Genomic DNA, 22,355 nt, shown 5'->3' on the forward strand with positions numbered 1-22,355 from the left:
AGAGTCCTGCCCGTCTGCGCCCGTCAGCGTCTCAGAGGCGGCGGAGCGGCGGGAGGGCCTGGCTGTATATTTTCCCTCTGGGTAAGATGGTTTGCTATTCCTCATGGGAACTCCGCGCCTTGAAAAAATCTTCTTGTACATGCTGATCCGTGTTTCCCGGCCGTTACAGGGGTAAACGGTGCTGCCCTGGTTGTGGATGGGCGCCCGGGTATGCCCCCGCCGCCTCATTATGGAGAGGCGAGGATCGTGTGAAACACCTTTGCTTATTGCTTAACACGAGATCGGTAGGCAAGCATGCCCTAGAGATCTTTGATCTCCTTGTTCGAGAAAAAACACTCTGTCTCTTATTGACCGAAACTTGGCTGGGGGAGTTGTCTAATCCAGACATTATGGCGGCAATTCCTTCAGACTATAACATCTTTCGGCAAGACAGAGCCAAGGGCAGAGGAGGTGGGGTGGCAGTGGTAGTGAATAAGTTAGCTTCTTGCTCTATTCTCCCTTTAGATACCATCGGAGGATCCGAATCCCTTGCCTTCACTATTAGATTGACCCCGCAACAAGCCTTGAAAGGGCTGTTGGTGTATAGACCCCCTGGGCCAGTGGGCTCTTTTTTTGATGACCTCCAGGTGACCATCTCTAGACTGGCTTTGAGTGCGCAGCACTGTCTGTTGGCGGGCGATTTTAATTTTCATATGGATGTCGGCGACGACTTGGACGCGAATAGACTGCTAGACATTACGGCCCCCCTGGGCCTTGTCCCTTTTCTCACGGGTCCTACACACGACAAGGGACATACCTTAGATCAGGTTTTTTCCTCGGTCCCTCTTGTCGACATCGAGCTTCTGCCGGTACTCTGGACTGACCATAGGTTGGCCAGATTTTCTGTACTGGTCAGCGAGAAACTACCCAGGAGCGCCCTCAGACAGCATGGTTCTGCCCGGAGGGCTTTGCATAGAGTCACTCCTGAGCTATTAGCGCAGGCCGCTGTGGACCATCCGTGCCCTCTCTCAGGTGATTTAGAGCAGGATGTGGAGTCCTTGCAGGTGTGGTTGCTGGAGAGGCTGAATGATCTGGCCCCCGCAATGGCCCCTCGGGATACAGCTAAGAGGGTTTCGGCTCCATGGTTCACTGAGGCACTGTGTGCCACTCGCCACCAGTGTAAAGAGGCAGAGAGGGCATGGCGCCTCCACTACGATCTGGAAGCTAGACTGGCTTACAGGACAAGGATCAAAGCCTACCATCGGGATATTCTCCGTGAGAAAAAGGATTATTTGGCCAGGAGGATTGAGGCGGCCTCCAACTCATGCGAAGAGATCTTTACGGTGGTGAGGGAGTTTACTGCCCCTAGATCCAACTTGCCCCAAAGGGTTTCTTCAGAGTTGTGGGTTTGTGATCTCGCCAAATTCTTCACGGATAAGATCAAGTCTATCCAGGACTCTTTCACAGTGAGGCCTGTGGAAGTGTGTTCTAGACTGGAGGCCGGACCAGCTATGTTGCCCACGCGGGTTGTGGTTCTTGCTGAGTTCCCCTATGTTTCTACTGAGGTCTCCCTAGCACTTTTGGCCAATCTTAAATCTGGTTCGCCATTAGACCCCTGTCCGGCCAAATTTTTGGCTAAGATGGCGGCCGTGGTTAACCCATTGGTCAACCCACTTGTGAATTTGTCTTTGAGTGAGGGGAGGGTCCCGTTGCCCTGAAAAAGAGCTATGGTGATCCCCCTCCTCAAGAAGCCTGGGTCGGACCCAGAGGTTTTGGCCAACTACAGGCCGATTTCTTCAACTACAGGCCGATTTCTCTCCTCCCGGCGTTGGCTAAAATCACGGAGAAGCATGTGCATGGCGCTCTCTCTAGTTTTTTAGAATCCAATGACCTGCTTCACCCTTCGCAGTCCGGCTTCCGCCCTAATTTAAGTACGGAGACGGCACTGCTGGAGGTGTCAGAGATTATTAGGGAGACACTGGATTCTGGAGGCAGGGCCATGCTTGTTATGCTTGATCTGTCGGCGGCGTTTGACACCGTCCCCCATGAGGTGCTCCTCACCAGACTTTATGACATCGGTCTGAGGGGGACGGTGCTCAAGTGGTTTACATCTTTTCTTGAGGGCCGCCGACAAACGGTCTGGGCCTCCCCGAGCTCCGCCGAGATGCCGCCATTGGGAGTCGGTGTTCCGCAGGGTTCTGTGTTGAGCCCGACTCTTTTTAACATCTTTATAACACCTTTGGCGGCACTGGTGGAGTCCGTTGGGGCCCGGATCGTGTCCTACGCGGATGATACTCAATTGCTTTTCGCGCGTGGGAAAGATCAGGCTTTTGATGGTGAGAATATCCGGGGTTGCCTGGAGATGGTTTTCAGCTGGTTTCAGCTGAATAGCCTAAAAGCCAATTCCAATAAATCGGAGGTTTTGTTCTTCGGTTGTTCCCTTGACCCCGATTGGCGGGCTTGGTGGCCAATAGATATGTGTCCCCCTGCCCAGTCATCGCTTGTGGCAAAGAATCTGGGAGTGAAGATTGATAACAAGCTGACTCTGAGATCACACATTCTTGGCCTGACGGGTACCTGCTTTGGCATACTCAAGATGCTCCGGAAGTTCCTGCCTTTGCTCACAGAAGAGCATAGAAAGATCACTGTACAAGCCTTAATTGGCTCCAGACTGGACTATGCGAACGTCCTGTACGTAGGTCTTCCGGACTATCTTGTTCAGCGGCTGCAGGTTGTGCAGAATTCCGCGGCTCGCGCCATTTTTGGCCTTCATAGGCGAGTTAGAGCCTCCGGTTTGGTGCAGTCGCTCCACTGGCTGCCCATCTGGAAGCGGATTATGTTCAAAGCACTGACCTTGGCGCATAAAGCGCTTTTTGGCGCCGGAGCAAAATACCTACGACACAGGTTTGCTTTTTACCGCCCGGCTAGATCATTGCGGTCAGAATCCCTGTTTCTGGCTGTGGTCCCTCGAGTTAGGAAGGCTCGCACTGGGGGGCGCTCCTTTACTTTAAGGGCCTCTCAGTTGTGGAACGCCTTGCCTTTGGCCCTTCGGTCTTCCCCTAACTTGCTTCTGTTTAGGAAGAGCCTTAAGACCTGGCTTTTTAACCTTTAGGATTTTTTTCTTTTGCTCTCCCATTTCTTTGTGTGTCTGTTTTTATGGTGTTATGTTTTTTATACTGAGCTGCCTCGATAAAGCGCCGGGACACTCCTCTGGAGTAGCCGTGCACTATAAAAATAAAACTATAACATAACATAACATAACATTTTGTAGTTTTAGAAAAGTGTCAATCACACACCAGATTTTCTTAAGCAGAATCTCTGAATAGTGCACCAGTCACTGCAACCACACAATGGCATAGCTTCCCACTCATTTTACACTCATATTCTTGTAGATAACCAATCAAATATCTTCCCACACAAATTCAAAACCAAACTAACCTTTTAATTGGTTCTACATTGAAACACTTTCAATCTCACATAATATTCAACCTTCCCCCACTGCTCTCTCTGCCTTTTACCATGGTAACACTCCATCGAACACCTAACTGAACACACAGGTGAAAAGTTCATCTTCAAAACAAACCAGCAAGGGTGTTTGACTTTTCAATATAGCAGCGAAACCTGTGTAATTTTCCTTTCAATCACTTTCTCTCAACCATTAGCATTTCTCTTTAAAAAAACAGTAGCATGCACCCTAGTTTTCAATGTTGAATATTCAGAAACCACCAATCATTTTTTTTTCAAGTGCACTGAATCTCTTCCACATTTTTTTCTAAACTCCTACTTTTCAAACTGCCATTTCATTTCCAGAGCCCATCTGAGAGCAACCAGATCTCCCTTCAAGATGCTTAGAGTGTGGATTGTAGGACACAGCTATATTTTCTGGAGTGAAAGGTATGTAGCAAATAAATGCTTTCTCAACCTTGACTTACCAAATGTGGATATTATGTGGATTGGCCAGAGATGATTGAGATGTCACCAATTGATGCCATTGGTAAAATCCTTTTTGCATCTCCCACACCCTGACCTCATAATTGTGCATTGTGGTGGCAATGACCCAGGCACTTTGACTGGGGTAGGTCTGAAATTCTTTTAAAGAACACATTTGGGCAATTAATGTCACTTTTTCCACAAACTGCCTTTGCATATTCTAATATATGTCAAAGGCAAAAATGGAACTGGTCCAACCAATATTGTCCACAGATTGAGAAAGCAAGGAAACATGTGAATAAGTCTGCTTTCCTCAGAGACTATGGTATGGGTTCTATATACCACAAACACTTGCGTAACAACATACAAGGCATTTATAGAGGAGACGGTGTACATTTCACAGATGAGGGAAACAGGGTCTTCCTCTTGAATTTTAGACTCTGCATTGGTACTTACTTGTAGGTACAAAAAACACTGAATAAACACAACGGCTCTTTTTTGAGTCAACCAACATCTAAACACTCAAACTTGTTATTTAACTGTATTTTTTTTTCTGACGTGCGCGCTTAAACTCGAAGGTGCGTGCACTCTGTGCGCTCCTCGCGATTTAAAAAAAAAGGGTTTTTTGCCCTTCGGGGTCCTTCAGGGACCCCCTGAGAAGTCCTAGGGGGTCAGGGAGTCTCTACCCTACCCCCTTTTTACATTCTCCACTTTTGTTTTGGGCTGTCTTCTGCCTCCGGGGTGCATGCAACGTGCGGGCACCCCGCAATTTTTAAAAAAATTGAATATATAATTTTGGGGGCCTTCAGGGTCCTTCAGGGTCCCCCTGAGAAGACCTAGAGGGTCAGGGAGTCTCTACCCTACCCCCTTTTCACATTCTCCACTTTTGTTTTGGTCTCTCTTCTGCCTCCGGGGTGCGTGCAACGTGCGCACACCCGTGCGCGCACCCCACGACTTAAAAACAAATTTTTTTGGTGGGGCCTTTGGGGTCCTTCATGGACCCCCTGAGAAGACCTAGAGGGTCAGGGAGTCTCTACCCTGCCCCCTTTTCACGTTTTACACTTTTGTTTTTGGCTCTCTTCTGCCTCGGACACAAAATGGCGGCAACACTTCCTGATTTCGACCGGTTGGAATGTTGACAGACGTCTAAACAGCAAATCAGAATTCCGCTCGCGCACACCCTTATTAATATATATTTTTTTTCTTTCAATTTTCTCAGAAACTACTGGAGGGAATTACACCATTTCAGCAAAAGTGTGATCTGCGAATCAGACTCCACCATTTTGCCAAATTTCTTGTAATTCCGTTCAGCCGTTCGGGCTTTAGCCGTGTCTAAAAGTCCTATGGAAAATAACATGGGGAAAACACGTTTTGGGAACCCCCTTTTTTCTCAGCCCCCACTTGACAAATCCCCCCACAACTTTCAGGCAAGGAGCGGAGCGGGCCATCTTCTTTGAGAAATTCGGGAAGATTCATCAACCGGCGCCAAAGTGTCAGGAGTCATATTGTGGCGGCTACAATTGATTCTGTAAAGCGTTTGAGGAAACGTGTAACAGTGAAGCCTCAATTGGTGAACATTTGGTACTACTGTTAATAGTAATGTTAGAAACCCAAGATGGCCACCAATGTGGACTTATTCTGTTAAGGTTGTCAGTGTAGTCTAGTGTTCTTGTGAAAGGCACGAGTTATTATCTGCGCACTTCAACGAACCTTCGTTACAGTTAGGAGCTGTCATGAGTGATGTCACTGACCATGTCATGAGTGATGTAATATGTGACGTCATCAGCAGTGCATTGCACGCGCAAGTTATAGTGAGTCCAACTAATTATAACGTGGGAATTTCAATGGTTTTATGCGAGTAAAACTTCCAGCTAACTATAACTGGTGTGAAACCTATGGTTTTTTCAGTGAATATATATATATATATTACCTACTGGCGGTCGCAAGTAGGTAGTTATAGTTATGACCACGTTTCCATAGGAAGAGCATTTCTTTTTTGCTTATAACTTTGGCGTCGTTTGATGAATCTTCAATACATTTTCCAAACAAATTCTTTGTTTATATCAGCTCCTATGTCGAAGGTTTAGGGGTGATTGGTCAAGGGGGGGCCGATATAAAAGTAGGGTCCCAAAACGTGTTTTCTCCATGTTCCTTTCCGTAGGAAACTTTAGACAAGGCTACAGGTCGAACAGGTAAACAGAATTACCCTAAATTTGGCAGGATGACGGATCTTGGTCTAGAAAGAACAATTTTGTTTATTTGGTGTAAATCGTTCTGTAGTTTTGGAGAAATATCAAAATGTACAGATATCAATATTTGGGAATTCTGCAATCTGATTGGCTGAGGCGTTACGAGCACAAGCGTGCTGCTTATTGGTTGTGAGCGGTTGCCACTAGGAAGTGTTGGGCGCCATTTTGTGATTCTTTTGAAGTGAGTAAGGGAAAAAAAGGGCGAAAAAAGTAGTAAAGGAGGGTAGAAGCACTATAACCTATGTGGGGGAATGCGAAGCGAAGTAGTCACTCCTACCGGTCTGAAAGTGCGGTGTTGCTAAGAGTGACATGGTGCTGAGATGACATGCTGCTCTACTCGGGTATGAAACCAAGAGCCTAAACAGTGAGCTCATTGCTGTAAAGTGAGGTGGTCTGGTCTTTGTAGCATACATGTGGAAGTAGTATTAGTAGGCCTATATACCATTCATGGAGTGGGAAGCGAACTACTGACAGCTATCGTGCGTTTATACTATACCGGAAGCGTGAAGCGAAGTACTCACGCCTACCAGTGTGAAGACTTGGGGATCAAACCGAGGTGATTGCCATAAAGGGATGGGCTCTGGGCGCTGTAGTATACGTGTGCAAGTAGTGTTAGTAGACGTTTATACCATACAGGGAGTGGGAAGCGAACTACTGACCGCTACATGTTTTTATACTATACCGGAAGTGGGAAGCGAAGTACTCGCGCCTACCAGTGTGAAGACTCGGGGATGAAAATGAGTTGATTGCTGTAAAGTGATGGGCTCTGGGCGCTGTAGGATACTAGCCGCTGTAGTATAACTGTGTAAGTAGTGTTAGTATTCGTTTATAGTATATAGGGAGCGGGTAGCGAACTACGTTCTCCTACTGGTCTGAAGACTCTGGGATTAAACCATGAGCCTAAATTGTGAGCTCATTGATGTAGAGTGATGTGCTTTGGGCACTGTCGTATACCTGTGGAAGTAGTGTTAGTATGCATTTATGTAATACATGGAGTGAGAAACGAAATACTCACCCCTACCGGACTCAAGACTCCTGGATTAAACCATGAGCTCATTGCTGTAAAGTCATGTGCTCCTTGTAGTATTCCAATGTAAGCCATAGTAGAATGTTAGTATGCAATTCTACTGGAATGTAAGTATGTAATGTTAGAATGTATGGCTGTCATGAGGGGAACATTGGGGAGTTTGTACATGGTGCTGGAGAAGACGATTACCTTGCTGTCTGCTCCTGTTGGTGGGTGTTTAGGGTGTCCTGTTTTCCTGCAATAAATCTACTTATCGGATCCACTGCTGTCTGCCTCTTCACTACATAAATTTGGCGGCGAGTGGCAGAAGGTAAAAAGAAGGCAGCACTCATCAATATTTCAAAGTTACTTGCGTTGTGCTGAAGACCCGTTTTCTTCGTGTAGCTGTCTCTACTCATCCCAGGGTCATCGGCTCATGGAACTATGTTATCCAACCTCTGGTAGGATTTATATTTTTCGATTTTGCGCTTCTTTTGCCTCTTCGCTGCACTCTGGTCGCTGTACTACACGTGTGTAAGTAGTTTTAGTATGCGTCTACACTAACTAATGCATCATGGTCCTAGGGAGTGCAACCTCCAAGGCGTAGCTCATACAATGTCCCGTGGTGAGCATCCACGGGACATTTATGTTTGCTAGTAGAGGGCGGGTGCATGGCTTCCACCCTGTGATAGCAAATCCTTGTTTGACTAGTTGAAGCGAGAGGAGGAAAACCTCGGATTGCTTTAATAGAGCGGATCCGGATGGTAAAAATGAAAAAAATAAAAAAAATAAAAAGAAGCGGGTCTCACCCATTCATTTAAATGAGGCCCCTGACGGGTAATGTTCAGCGGCCAATCCTATTATTATATTGCGGGGTCTCTGTAGGACTGGGGAGCTTAATGTCACATGTAAATTAGGTGCGGGAGGGCACAGAGACGTTTCGCAGCCTAGGGGATCGCCACCTTCCTGGGTATTGTTTACTAATTGTATGGGGGGCTTCGAGGCCAACTGAAGTTTAGGGATCGCCACCCTCTGGGGCATTACTTAAATATGCAGGGTGGGCCTCGGCAGTCCCTGAAGCCCTGGTGGTCCTAGGCAGTGCCTTATTGGTTCTGTAATCACACGGGCAGTACTCATGGTGTTATAAAGTGATACACTCATAGAACCCTTGCAGTTGTAGATCTACTCAGGCTTCATTTGTGTAATAGTCTGTTGGTTTATATTTGGTAGGTGCACCGCAACATTACAAATGTTTTCCCTCATAACCTCCTATAAACACATGATTTTCACAATAAACTACAGACAAGTATTGTCAGAAAAAGAAGACCTATACACTCACTTATTTATTGGAAAAAAATAACCTTTATTAAAACAACACAAATAAATGGAAACGCAAGTTTATTAGAACAAACAACAGTATAACATGAAATACGTGTGTGGGACTCCTCCGGAAGCAGCGTACAAAGCCTGCAAGACAAAAATGAAACATAAGTACGTGTGCCATGTGGAAGAGGAAAAGAAAGGTAGTCCAAATAAATGGAAGATAGTGAGAATGAGAGGGAGAGGGAGTGGGTGGAAGGGAGAAGGGGAGGGAGAGCCAAAAGAACAGAGGGAGGAGGAGACAGAGCGTCGGCCTACTGCACCCAGCCCTCAGTGTTTACCTCCCATCACCCGTTTGTCTAGGACGCTGGGGTCCGCGAGAAAGAGTTTGGTCCAGCAAGTCCTTAAAATGAATGAGGCCAAAGATACATTATTGGCTAAGGGAACATCGCTTGCCTGCACCTGTGCACCCAGGGTGCTGCACCCCAGCAGCTTTCCCGACACTGTGCTCAATTGTAGGTCTTGCGCACCAAGGCTTCACTGCTCACCTGCCACCATCGGTGTGCCCAACGACGTGTTGGTGCAAGCTCCGAGTCCGGGGTACTGTTGTAGGGTGGGAGAGCAGGTCTCTGGTCGGGGACGGTGTCTTGATACCACGATGGAAGGCGTCAGAATGCCGAGGGCATCATCACGGGGTGAGCACCTGCTCCGCCCATTTCGGCTCAATCAATTCAGTGTCTGAAAAGGGAGAAATAATGTAAGGGTGGAAACGTCTGGAGATTAATGAAGGTTTATTTCAAGCTTAATAGAAAACACCAGTTGAGTTCATCCTTCGTTTTTGAAGTACAATCTACTAACTGTTAGTGGTAATCGTGGTTCGAAGAGGAGTTGGAGTGCATGAGAATAAACAAGGGTAAATAATAATATGTTATACCAACGTTCACAAACAAAGGAACAGAACACATGCTAGAAGCATACTGTGCGCGTGTGATGCAGTGGTGGTAGCCTGTGTGCATGTACACTTAGTAATGAGCTCACTACAGTGTCATAAAAGCAAACGCCACGTGTCTGTAGGGCAGCGTTGCCCACTGGTTGAGGCCTACAGTACGGCCAGCAGGTCCTTAAAATGAGACAGACATGTGAGTGAATGAGGTCAGAGATCACATCATTACACACAGCAACATCGCTTGTTCACACCTGGGCACTCAGGCTGATGCACCCCATCCCCTCCCGCAGCACTGTGCTCAACACTTGTCTGTGGGGCAGCACTGCCCGCTGGCTCAGGTCTACAGTACCGTCCAGAAGGTCTTTAAAAGAGAGGAGATAGAAAAACTCGAGGCTGAAATTAGTAACAATACAGCCTTAGAGGACGCCCAAAAAAGTTAGAAGAACTTAATGTACAAGTAGATGGTTATAGAGAATATTTACTGAACAAAAAGACAAAGAAATTACGGAAAAATGACAGTAAATATAGTGTGGAACTGAACTACCCCTTTTTGGGTAAAGATTATTATCAACAATAAAAAAGAGAACCCAACTGGGAGAGACCTCCTTTCCACAAACCAATTTATTCTAGGGGCAGACGAAAACGCATTACGTTTTCTGAAACCTCTGGCTCTAGCAGCGAGGATGAATATGCTAGCAGACAGGATTTGGGGAGCCATTTCCAAAAACCTGACCATGGTTGAGAGGGCCTTCTACATCCTCTTCTTCATCTTTTTTAAACCAATGCCCTGGGGGGGGGGGGGGCAAGAGACAGAACAGGAACTATGGCAGAGGACAATACATGAGTAATCCCCAACATGAGGAATACCTCGAAACCAGAAATCAACGGTACTGGCGTTAAATAAGTTTCCAATAAATAATCTTTCAAACCAAGCACTCAACAAAATGGAAATTGAGGTCCTGGAGAAAGGGTTCAGTTTTACACTGACGCCTTTCATCAACAAATTCAATTTAGAAAAAGATTTAAAATATTTTTTTCGGAAAATACGATTAAATCATTTTTTCAAGAATATGGTCTAAAACCCAGGTCTACATTCACCCTCCACCTTAATATGATCTGCAAAAATATTGAAGTCTTTGAACATACAGTAGAATCTAAGATACATAACATTTGGGATAACTCCCCGCCCATCAACTATAATATGAATAGACAGCAGAGAGAAGCTATCATGTCTCTCAAAAATGATTTACAAATCACCATTAAACCAGCAGACAAGGAGGGAGGAGTCGTTATTTTTGACACACAAGAATATGAAAAAAGAGTCCTTAACCTTCTTAATGTGAAGGAACATTTCTGCAAGGTCTCTATGAAACATTGGACTATGTTGAAGATAAGGTGATGGATCTTTTAAAAATCTGCCAAAGACAATGAATTGATTACAGACAGTGAGTATTGGTTTTTAACTCAGAACAGTGCCAAAATACCGGCAATATATGGTCTTCCCAAGATTCACAAGAGTGAGGATAACCCGCCACTTAGATTCATTGTGAGTTTTATTGGGTTACCCCTTGAACCACTTAGTAAGTATGTAGACAGTTTTTTTAGACCGGTTGTACAAAGCAACGGTCTCATATAAAAGATTCTACCCACATGATTAGTATAGTGGAGGGACTCAGTTTTGATGAATGGTCACAGTTACTTGTGAAGTTGGATATCGAGGCACTATACACCAACATCCTCCAGGATGATATTATCTCTGTTATTAAACACATCCTGGAGGATGTTGGTGTGACCAGATGTGAGAGTGCAGAGTTTATAGTTAAATGCACCAGACTAGTATTGAAGGACAATTTATTTTTATTTAAAGACAATCTATATCTTCAGCGTAAAGGGACCAGCATGGGGGCAACTTGTGCCCCGAGTCTGGCCTGCTCGTATGTTGGCCAATTCGAGTCAAGACATATTTTCAATGAATTAGCCCCTTTCTATGAAAATGTGTCAAATTGAGACAGATTCATAGACTATATTTGGTTTACGTTGAATGGATCTGAGCAATCACTCAATGAATTTTTTACTTGGCTCAATTTGGGTGATGTTAACCTGAAATTCACAGGCCACTACAGTAGGAGTGTAGTTAGTTTTCTTGATCTTAATATAAAACATGTAGCAGGTAAACTGGAAGTAGAGCTTTTTTCCAAACCTACAGATAAAAACACACTGTTACATTACACAAGTTATCATCCAAGGGCTCAAAAGGACAGCGTGTCCTTCGGACAGTTCCTTCGGCTCCGAAGGAACTGTTCCTACTTGACAGATTTTTATGAACATTCGGAACATTTTATAACTAAATTAAAAGATAGGGGTTATTTGAAAAGATTAATTAATCATTCATTTAAACGAGCCAGATTTTATAATAGAGAGAATATGTTAGATAACTCGCACAATGAGGAACAACAGAAGGGAATAACAAATAACATAGTTTTTGTAAGTCAGTTCTCAAGCATCAGTAAATTAATAAAGAATATTATCAATTCTAGCTGGTAAATCCTTAATGACAATGAACAAACATCATTGGACAGTGCTATCTTTGCTTTTAAACTAAATAATAACCTAAAAAATGAATTTGGTGCATACATATAGAGAGCCAGGCAGACTTAGATGAATTCATATGGAAGGAAATAGAATTGTCGGCAATTATAAATGTGGCAATTGTATTATCTGTGACCAATGCATTGAAGGTAAAAGCATTACCCATAACAGACAGATGATTGTAGTCAATCAAATCAAATCAAAGATAGCTTTATTCGGTATTTTGGAAAAGACCATAAAAGCAGAAAAAAAGAATACAAAACATAGCATACGTGGCATACATTTGCTTCAAGTTAAAAAACACACTATAATGCGTGTGAATAATTTAGAATAAAAGAATAAAAGCAGTGGATATAAAAAACAGTTCCTAAAATACATATAGTTCATATAGTGCATAAAGTGCAGAAAACTCACGCGGCCTAGAAAGAGTGTATGTACTATTTGATGTAATTATGCACAAAATAATACAATTGACGATTGTAGTCAAGGATTTGAATAACTGTAGAAGCAAGAACTTAGTTTATCTCCTGACATGTCCTTGCAAAATGGGCTACGTAGGCAAGACAGGATGGGAGTTAAGAACCCGTGTGTCGAAACACAAATAAGCTATTAGAAATAAGAAGTGAATGCCCCCTTAGTGGAGCACTTTACACAAATGAGTCATATAGCAAATGATGTAAAGTGGTTCATTCTAGAGAGAATTGTGGGTAGTAAACGTGGTGGTGATATCACTGTTAAACGTAAACATCCGGAGCAGTGGTATATATCTATTCTGAACACCGTGAGAAATAGTTTACATTTGAAAGAGGACTGGGAGCGAATTATAGGCTAATATCTGCTTGAAATGATCCTAGATGACACTGGAAGACAATTTGTGGTATCCCCGTTAGGTTATGGTCATTTATTCAAAATGAGTAAGCCTCTAACATGCATTGCTTTGATTGATACCGTATCGGCCGGTAGCCGTGATTTATAGTGCCTGTTATGCATAGTGGTTGTGTTATGAATCATATTGTATGAGTTTCAAATAACTGAGGTAAGCGCAGATTAGGTAATACATTGGGCTTAGTTTTATTAAAAATAACTCCATCATTCCTTTGGAGAGATAGCGGAAAGATGTAGCACAGAATTACTAGTTTTGAAACAATCATATGATCAGGTAGATCATTACGGTGTTTCGAGACTCACTTGGGTCTATTGCAGTCTTTACGGTAACTCTGGTGTTGAGTTTTACTGTCGCTGCCCCCATTAGGGGACCGCTTATGGGAATCATTTGTGGTTCCGTTATTTCATGAGATTATATACAGGTAACACATCTGGAAGCTGATGCAATGAGATGTGATTAAACCAACTTGTGGGTTGTTTGATAATCAGAATTTAATTGTATTTTAGAATGACCTCCTTTCAAATTGAAGTTTTCAAGCATTGACTGTGTAAAGGATTACCTCTTTTAAGGTATGTACAATAACAAAATGGATAGGCACTAATTAGGTGTAACTTTGTTTAGGAGTGGTCTGAATACACCTCCTGACTGATATCTTGATTGATATGATCTTAAAAGGTTGATGATGGGCTTATTTTAGATTCATGGCCAGGAGAATTTACCTGAAATGTAGGAATTACATCTTTGATTTTCAATTGAGAATACATATATTTTTATTGATGAATGATTGTTTGTGTGTATGGGTTTATAATGAAGTGATTGCAATGTCAAGTGCCAACTGGGGAGAATTGTGTTATAGTTGGGAAATATAACCACCACATAGTGTTCTTCAAGTGAAATCAAACTGGATGTTATTTATATATATATTTTTTTTAAAAAGGCATGATGTTAATAGTCTTGAGTTTCTATATCTGTGATGTGTTTTATGATATTGTAATAATGAATTGTAATAATGTGTTGTTTTTACATATTTGTGTTTTTCATTTAGATGTACATGAAATTACTTTTTGTGAAAGAGACAAGCATTTACACTAGTCTTGACAAAGATGGTGCATATCTGGCAGCACACCGAAACGCGTCAACGCTACTACTGTAGTTAAACTTGAGGAACTATTTTTTCAGCATTTATCGATGCGATTGTGACATAGTTGCAAATAGATTCTAAGGATTCTAATGTTTTTTGATGATTTTGTAAAATCTCAAATGACACTGTCTCTTTCTTGTTCTTTTCTTTCATTGTTTGATTATATGTATATGTGAACAATTTTTAATGAAAATACTTTTTAATGTTTTGTTTTGAATCTCATATATCTGTTGATAATAAATTTGTGCAATTTATAAATCGTTGTGGGTGGCTTAGTACTGCGTACCCATCGGATACCAAAGTAGCAGGTGGGGCAACTTCATGCGTATATGAAGTTATGCGGGATGCGGTGCCACGAACCAGTCGGATATGAAATGCTCATCATTTACGAGTTTAGATATATGGTGGATCAGATTCGCATGGTGATGGAGCTAGGTACACTACCAGTATGGGACTGCAGTTTTCTCAAACAAAAAAAAAAGAAATACATATTTTTTGGGGAAGATATAAAACATTACATAATTTTTAAAGTTAAAAAAAGAAGTATAATAGAGTTCCAAAATATAAAAAAATAAAAGAAAAAATATAGGTTTTATAAACATTAAAATATGAAATTAACATTTAAAAAACCTTTGAAATTCGCTGAAAAAACCATAGCTTTTAAAGACGTTAGAGTTAGGAATTAGCATTTAAAAAAACCTTAGAAATAAAAAAAAAACATAGTTTTCAGGGACGTTATAGTTAGTTGAACATTTGACTTATATAAAACCAGAGAAATTCGCCTGTTATAGTTGGCATAGCTAACTATTACTCGCTGGCGCGCCCGCATTGCACTGGTGATGACGTCACATATGACATCACTCATGACACGGTCAGTGACATCACTCATGACATCTCAAATGACATCACTGATGACATCATCCACGTGAAAATCTGATGCATATACTGATGCCCAAATATAAACTTTTATACATGCACTCTAAAATACAGACTACTATTTTTGAAACCATACACAGAACAATGCCAGTTACTACATACCACCCACTATTTCCTAGGTCTATACACACATTCAGTCATTTATACATGCAGTTACTCATCAATACAGTACTATAATATGCACTCATACACCTATACATACAGTAACACTCCGCCACTCATCCATAGAGTTACTCATACACCTAGTCAGTCATGCAAAGAATCAATCACATACCAATTCACTCATGTATACAGTTATACACACCGACTCCATTATTTATACACACACACCACATCACTTATTTACGCAGATACTAACACATATTTACTGTCTTATACAATCACTAATAGAAGCAGACACTCATTTATACACCCATTCTTCAAATTACTTACTCTCACGTATAGTCATTTATATATTCGAACACTCACATACCCTGCCTTAAAACATATGTATTTACTCACACATATACCACTGAGACATTCATTCACTCACCAACACACCAATGCACACACTAACTCACCCATACAGCCCTTCCCAGATGTACTTTTGATTCCATACAATCAGTGAATCACCCTCCCACCCACACTCAGGCACCCATACAGATACTCAGACAACAAATCAATAACCCATATAGACACTCATGTAGCTACTCACCAACCCATGTAGCCACTTACACACCTACTGAGAGACTAATACAGACTTTCCCCCAGTGTAGTCACTAACCCATGCATTCAGTAAGTCACGTTCAATCACTCACTTATACAGTCAGTCACACACCTACTAAATAATCCATTCAGGCACTTGTAAATCTACTCATTCTTCAATACACCTTGGCATAGATATATATGAAAAATATGTAAACTTTCCAGAAACACACATTCACTGGATGATGTCATCAGTGATGTCATTTGAGATGTCATCAGTGATGTCACTGACCATGTCATGAGTGATGGAATATGTGACGTCATCACCAGTGCTTTGCAGGCAGGCGATTTATAGTTAGCTCAACTAACTATAACAGGCGAATTTCTCTGGTTTTATATGAGTCAAATGTTCAACTAACTGTAACGTCCCTGAAACCTACTTTTTTTAGTGATGCATGGTTAGAGACTGGACCCTCCTTTGACACCTCTCTCTCAGATGAGGGATGTGCGTAGTAGTGAGTGGGGAGAGACTGGCTTCTCCTTTCAGGTTTCTCTCTCAGCTGATGAGTCTGCATAGTAGTGTGTCAGGAGGGACTGGCCTTACCTTTTCAGACCTCTCTCTCAGATGGTGGGCATGTGTAATAATGAGTGAGAAGTGATTGGCCTCTCCTTTCACATCTCTCTATCAAATGGTGGCTGGTTGTACTAGGGTATGTAGATGGACTCGCCTCAACCTTCAACACTTCTCTGTCAGATAATGTACGTGCATACCAGAGTGTGTGGGGAGCAACTGGCCTCTCCTGTGAGACCTGTCTCTCAAATGATGGGTGTGCATATTAGTGGGTGGAGAGGTACTGGGCTCTCATTCGAGACCTCTTTCTCAGATTACGAGTGGGAATACTAGGATTTATGGGGAGCAACTGACCTCTCCTTTCTGGCTTCTCTCTCAAATGACAGGTGTGCATAGTACTGAGTCGTGATGGACTGGCATATCACTTCAGATCACTCTCTTAAATTCTGAGTGTGTGTACAAGGGTGTATGAATGGGCTGGCCTCTAGCTTGAGGCCTCACTCCCACTTGACAGGTGTACATAGTAGGAAGTGGGAAAGGACTGGCCTCTCAATTCACACCTCCATTCTCAAATAACAGGTATATGTTGTAGGGTGTGTGGATACACTGGCCTCTCCTTTGAGACCTCTCTCTCAGATGATGGTATGCATAGTCTGGTGTAAGGGGATTGACTGACCTCTTCTTTGAGACCTCTCCCTCAAATAACAGCTGTGTGTCGTAGGGTGTATGGATGAATTAGCCTCTCCTTTTAGACCTCTCCCTCAGATGATGGGTGTGTGTAGTAATAAGCGGGGAAGGACTGGCTTCTCCTTTCAGACCTCTCTTTCACCTGAAGGATGAACATAGTAGGGTGTGTGGATGGACTCACCTCTCCTTTGAGACTTCTCTCTCAGATGACAGGTCTGCATATTAGGGTGTATTGAAAGACTGGCCTCTCCCTGGAGAGCGCTCTCTCTCAGATGATGAATGTGCATAGTAGGGTGTATGAGGAAGTGACTGATCTCTCCTTTGAAACCTCTCCTTCAGATGACAACTATGCATAATAGGGTGTGTGGTTGGACTGGCATCTCCTTTCAGACCTCTCTCTCAGATGAAGGGTATATGTGAAAGGGTGTATTGGGAAGGACTGGCCTCTTCACTAAGACCTTTCTATTGTATAATGAGTGTGTGTAGTAGGATGAGGGGAAACACAGCTCTGCTCAGAGCTCTTCCCAACCTCATGGGCATGAATTGTAGGTTTGGATAGACACCTTACCCAATAACACTCATTCTTACGAAGTGAATAGCAGAGTTTGTTCGATGAGCTCCTACTCCTTCCTATTTTCACAATCCAACAAGAGTCTTGTGACATTGTAACATTTTTTAAAAAAAGGATTCATCTTCAACTCATCACAGTGCTTATGTCTTCTACCCTTCCTCTCAATAGTACAAACAAAAATTATCAATTTCTACTAGTAGAGTGTATTGAGAACTCACACCGCCTTTGGACTATTCACGATCCCTCAAGAGTCCTCCAAGATTATAAATATTTTTTTAATACAATATACATTTATTTTTTATCACAGTAGATATCCCTTAGAGCCCTCCTCTCTAAATCTATGGGGGACAGGATGCATGTCTGCTTCCCTCCAACAGCCAGCCTATCAGAGCACTTGCTCCTGCAGGACTTGCATGAGCCTCTACCTCCCACAAGAGCATGAAGGCTCACTGGAAAAATGGGTCTTACAACAAAACTTTTTGATTTTGCGCTCTCGCAGGACACCCGTGAGATTCTCACCAGTTCAAATGCCAAAATTAACAATTAGTTTTGAACCATAACTTCTCAAAAACTACTGAACGGATTTACAGCAAATCACAAAAAGCACAATCTGAGGACCAAGATCTAGCTTCCTGAAGAATTTGTAGTAATTCTGTTCAGCAGTTGTTGCTGTAACCTTGTCCAAAGAAGTCTATGGAAAATGCATGAGTTTTAGAACTGGGGGTTTCCAGTTGATAGGGGTAGGAACCACTGTCCAAATAGGACCCTTGCTTCTAGTCAGGGTAAGGAGGAAGCCCTCTGAGATAACCCCTACTCACCGCCTTGGTAGCTTGGCATGAGCAGTCAAGGCTTATCAAAGGCAATATGTAAAATAGAGGCATTTAATCTAAACTACACAAGACCAAAACGACAAAAATCCAACATACACAGTTCAAGAATATGGTTGTAAAAGAGTTCTTAATGTTAGCGTTAAAATAATCCACAGTTACACCAATCACTGTGGGTCTAGTACGAATACAAGTTCAAATTCCGCCGCGGACCAACAATGTTAGAACTGGGGTCTCTAGTTGGCAGGGGTAGGTACCACTGTCCAAATAGGGACCCTTGCTTCTAGTCAAGGTAAGGAGGAAACCCTATGAGATAACCCCTGCTCACCCCCTTGGTAGCTTGGCACGAGCAGTCAAGGCTTATCAAAGGCAATGTGTAAAGTATTTGTACCAAAACTCACAGTAACACAGTGAAAACACCACAAACTGACTCCACAACAGTTTAGGAAAATAGAGGTATTTAATCTAAACTACATAAGACCAAAACAACAAAACTCCAACATACACAGTTCAAGAATATAGTTGTAAAAGAGTTCTTAATGTTAGCGTTAAAATAATCCACAGTTGCGTGAAAAGTTCACAGTAGCATCATGTTTAGCCAACAGTACCTTTAAATGCGACAAAGTTCCAAAACAGAAGCTGTTGCGGTGGAAAACAAGCGATGTGTTACTCCTGAAACCCTGGGGAGGCGTTAGCGACAATTCCACTGGATGTAGCGGCGTGTAGCAACGAATCTGATCTGTATGGGGAGGAAGGCGATGACTTGTATGGATTCCGGTGCGTAGGTTCCGTAGGAAGGTTTTTCCCGCAAAGGCACGATGCGATGATTCTCTGGGCTCTGCGACGATTCTCGCAGCGACGTGATGCGGTGATCTCACCCGTCGATGACAGGCTCTGCAACGATGTTCGCAGCGATGGAAATCTTCCCGCTAATGAAGGGTGCGACGTCTTCAGGCAGCAGCGACAGGCGCAGAGACGATCTCAGTCTTCGTATCGGCAGGAATTTTCTCGCTCGGCCGGGATTGCGATACATTTTCTGAAGCGAAATCTTCAAAAGCTTGGTTTCCAGCTCCCCAACACAGGTACAACTTCCAGAGGCAGCACACATGGGCCACACACTCCAGGAAGGACAGAACTCTCTCAGTAGAGTTCAGGGAAGCTGAGGGTGAAGTCATTTTGTTCCTGGGACTTCATAACAGGGAGCCAGCTCTCTCTCAGGCCCTTGGAGATTCCTTCAAGCAAGGGGACACAGCACAAAGCAATGTCCTTCCCCTATCCTTGGCAGCAAAGCAACAGCAGGTCAGTCCAGCAGAGCAACAGCAGGACAGTCTACCTTCTTCAGTTTTAGCTTTCTCCTTGGCAGAGGTTCCTTCTTGATTCCAGGATGATCTAATTTTCTGTTGTCAGAGGTCCTGTACTTAGACCCCTAAAAGTCGTTGTTCTCTTTGTGCTTGTGGGCCCTGAGCCCGGTCTGAACCAGTTCTGGGTGTTCCTTGAGCACCTTGTTTTCCTGGCTTCTCCTTTCCTTTCAGAGTGGGGGGCAGGGTCATCAGCCGCCCAGCAGGAGGTGGAGCCAGCATTGTGGAAGGCAGGCACAGCCCTATTCAGGCCCAGGTGCTATCTCCTCCCATCACTCAAGTTGCAAATGCAGTATTGTGAACTTCCTAGAAGATTTACATAGATATACCAGAACAAATGTTAGATTTTCTCAAGATCTGAATGTGACGAAGGATTTTAATATCAAAAGGGGTGTCCGACAAGGATGTATCCTGGCTCCCTTTATGTTTAATTGTTATATTAATGACTTAGATAGCGTCTTACAGGAGGTGGGGGCTGACTGCCCCAGAGTTGGACATCAGGGTATTCCGGTCCTATTATACGCGGACCGAAAAAGGCCTACAAGCTCTTTTAACCACTTTCAAGTCCTTCATGACAGACAGGGATTTAACAATAAACAATTCTAAATCATATATCATGCAAGTAGGTAAGCCACCAAGACGGAATTTCCAATTCAATGTGGGTGGTGCAAAAATTCCAATATCTAGCACATTCTCCTATCTTGGAGTCCTCTTTGATAATAAATTAAACTGGGGCCCGCATGTTTTAAAAAAGAAAGGGGATGTTGCTAGGGTGAATGCATCAATGTTTAATTTCGCATCTAAACTGGGGAAAAAGCCTACCGGTGCAATGTTGCAATTATACAACGCTTAATCAGTGGCTATAGCAACATTTGGCAGCGAAATTTGGGGGTATATCCGGGGAGAGCATCTCCAGACTGTGGAGAACATGTTTTTAAAACGTCTATTGTGTCTCCCGCAAGGTACGCCCAACCTAGCTGTTCATGAAGAACTGGGGGTCCAGTATGTCAGTGATATTTTCTCCCTGCATCCAGTGTCCTGCTGGTTGAAATTATGGTTAAACCCTGACATTCCCCTGACGCATATGATTTTAAAAGACTGTCTGTCTATGGACAATTCATTTGCTATACCCTGGCTGAAATATTTGAAGATAAGTTTTTTGAGCCTAAGGCGGAACGAGTTATTTGAAACTCCCGATTGTATTACCAAGAAGGATGTGGAGGCAATCAAAACGGCATTCCTCATGCAAAGGAGAATGTCTAGGGAAGCCATAGAGGTTCAGAAATCGAGTGTCAGAACATATGTTATGTTAAAAAAAAAACACACATTGAATCTTATTTATTGGGCTCCCTGACTTCTTATGAGAAATTTCTATTGAATAGATTCCGAATGAATCAATTTTATTATCTGCTTGTTAGGCCACAAAAAAACATTTTTAACAAAGAAGCAGCTCCCTGCGGCTGCGACGGAAAGTCTCTGCGGGATATGTTGCATTTTATGTTTTTATGTGAATTTTATGAATTTCCCCACAAACGCTATCTGGTACCACTTTTAAAGAAACTAAATTTTTGTCAGATCAGACCTGCTATGATGTATTTACAATTATTACATAGCGATAGCATTCTTTTTGTATTAGAATTTCTGAAATCAATTCTAAAGTGCAGAAAATGCTTGGATTTGTAATGAATTTTGTCTAAATTGCCTTTTGCACACGCGCTTATTCATCTTAGTACAATTCGCACTGCTATAAATTGCTGCTGGTTCTGTACTACTGTATATTAATGATGGTTCCTTCTCTTTTAACAATGAATTTTGGATTGCTGTATTTTGTACTTTTATGGTTTGCAAACTGAACCGAAATAACGTTTTTATTGATTGCAGTCATTCAGCCTAGGGCTGACCCAGCCAGCCTCCTGGGGGCTCCCCAGCCCCTGTCACTCTCAAACCAGACAGTCAATTCACAAACATGCCAAGGCACACAGGAAGGTCAGACAAGAGAACAGCTACTTTCTAAAAGGGCTGTTCTCAAACACAGGATTTAAAAACAACCTTTCCTAAAAGATGTGTTATTAAATTCTGAGTTCAGGGATACCAGACTTTTATGTCCTATCTTGTTCCTATGGGAAGATATGCTGGTAGCCACTGTAGTCAGCATCCCCCATGATAGCCTATGAAGCAAGATAGCCTTACAGCAGTGAAAAACGAAAATGGCTGTAATTCACTACCAGAGCTTGTCACCTGCACAAGTACATGCCCTACGTTTCACATACACTGCACCCTGCCCAAGGGGGTACCTTGGGCCTTCCATATGGGTGACCAATGTGCACAGAAATGGAAGGGTTCGGCCCGGTCAGTAGGGACACTGACCAGGAGGACATGGCATTTCATAGACTGCACACAGGCACTGCGGTACCAGGCCTGAGACACCAATTTAGGGCTACTCGTATGGGTGGCACAATCAGTGCTGCAGGCCCACTAGTAGCATTTGACACCACCAGCCCTGGGACACTCAGTGCACTTTACTAGGGACTTCTGGGTGATACAAATATGCCAATCAGGTATATCCAATTACAATAACAATTTACACCGTGAGCTCTTACACTCTGACACTGATCAGCAGTGGCAGAGTGTCCAAAGCATCTAACCAGCAAAAACGAAATCCAGCACAGCATCAA

This window comes from Lissotriton helveticus, chromosome 4_1 (genome assembly GCF_964261635.1).
Source record: "Lissotriton helveticus chromosome 4_1, aLisHel1.1, whole genome shotgun sequence".
Taxonomy (NCBI): domain Eukaryota; kingdom Metazoa; phylum Chordata; class Amphibia; order Caudata; family Salamandridae; genus Lissotriton; species Lissotriton helveticus.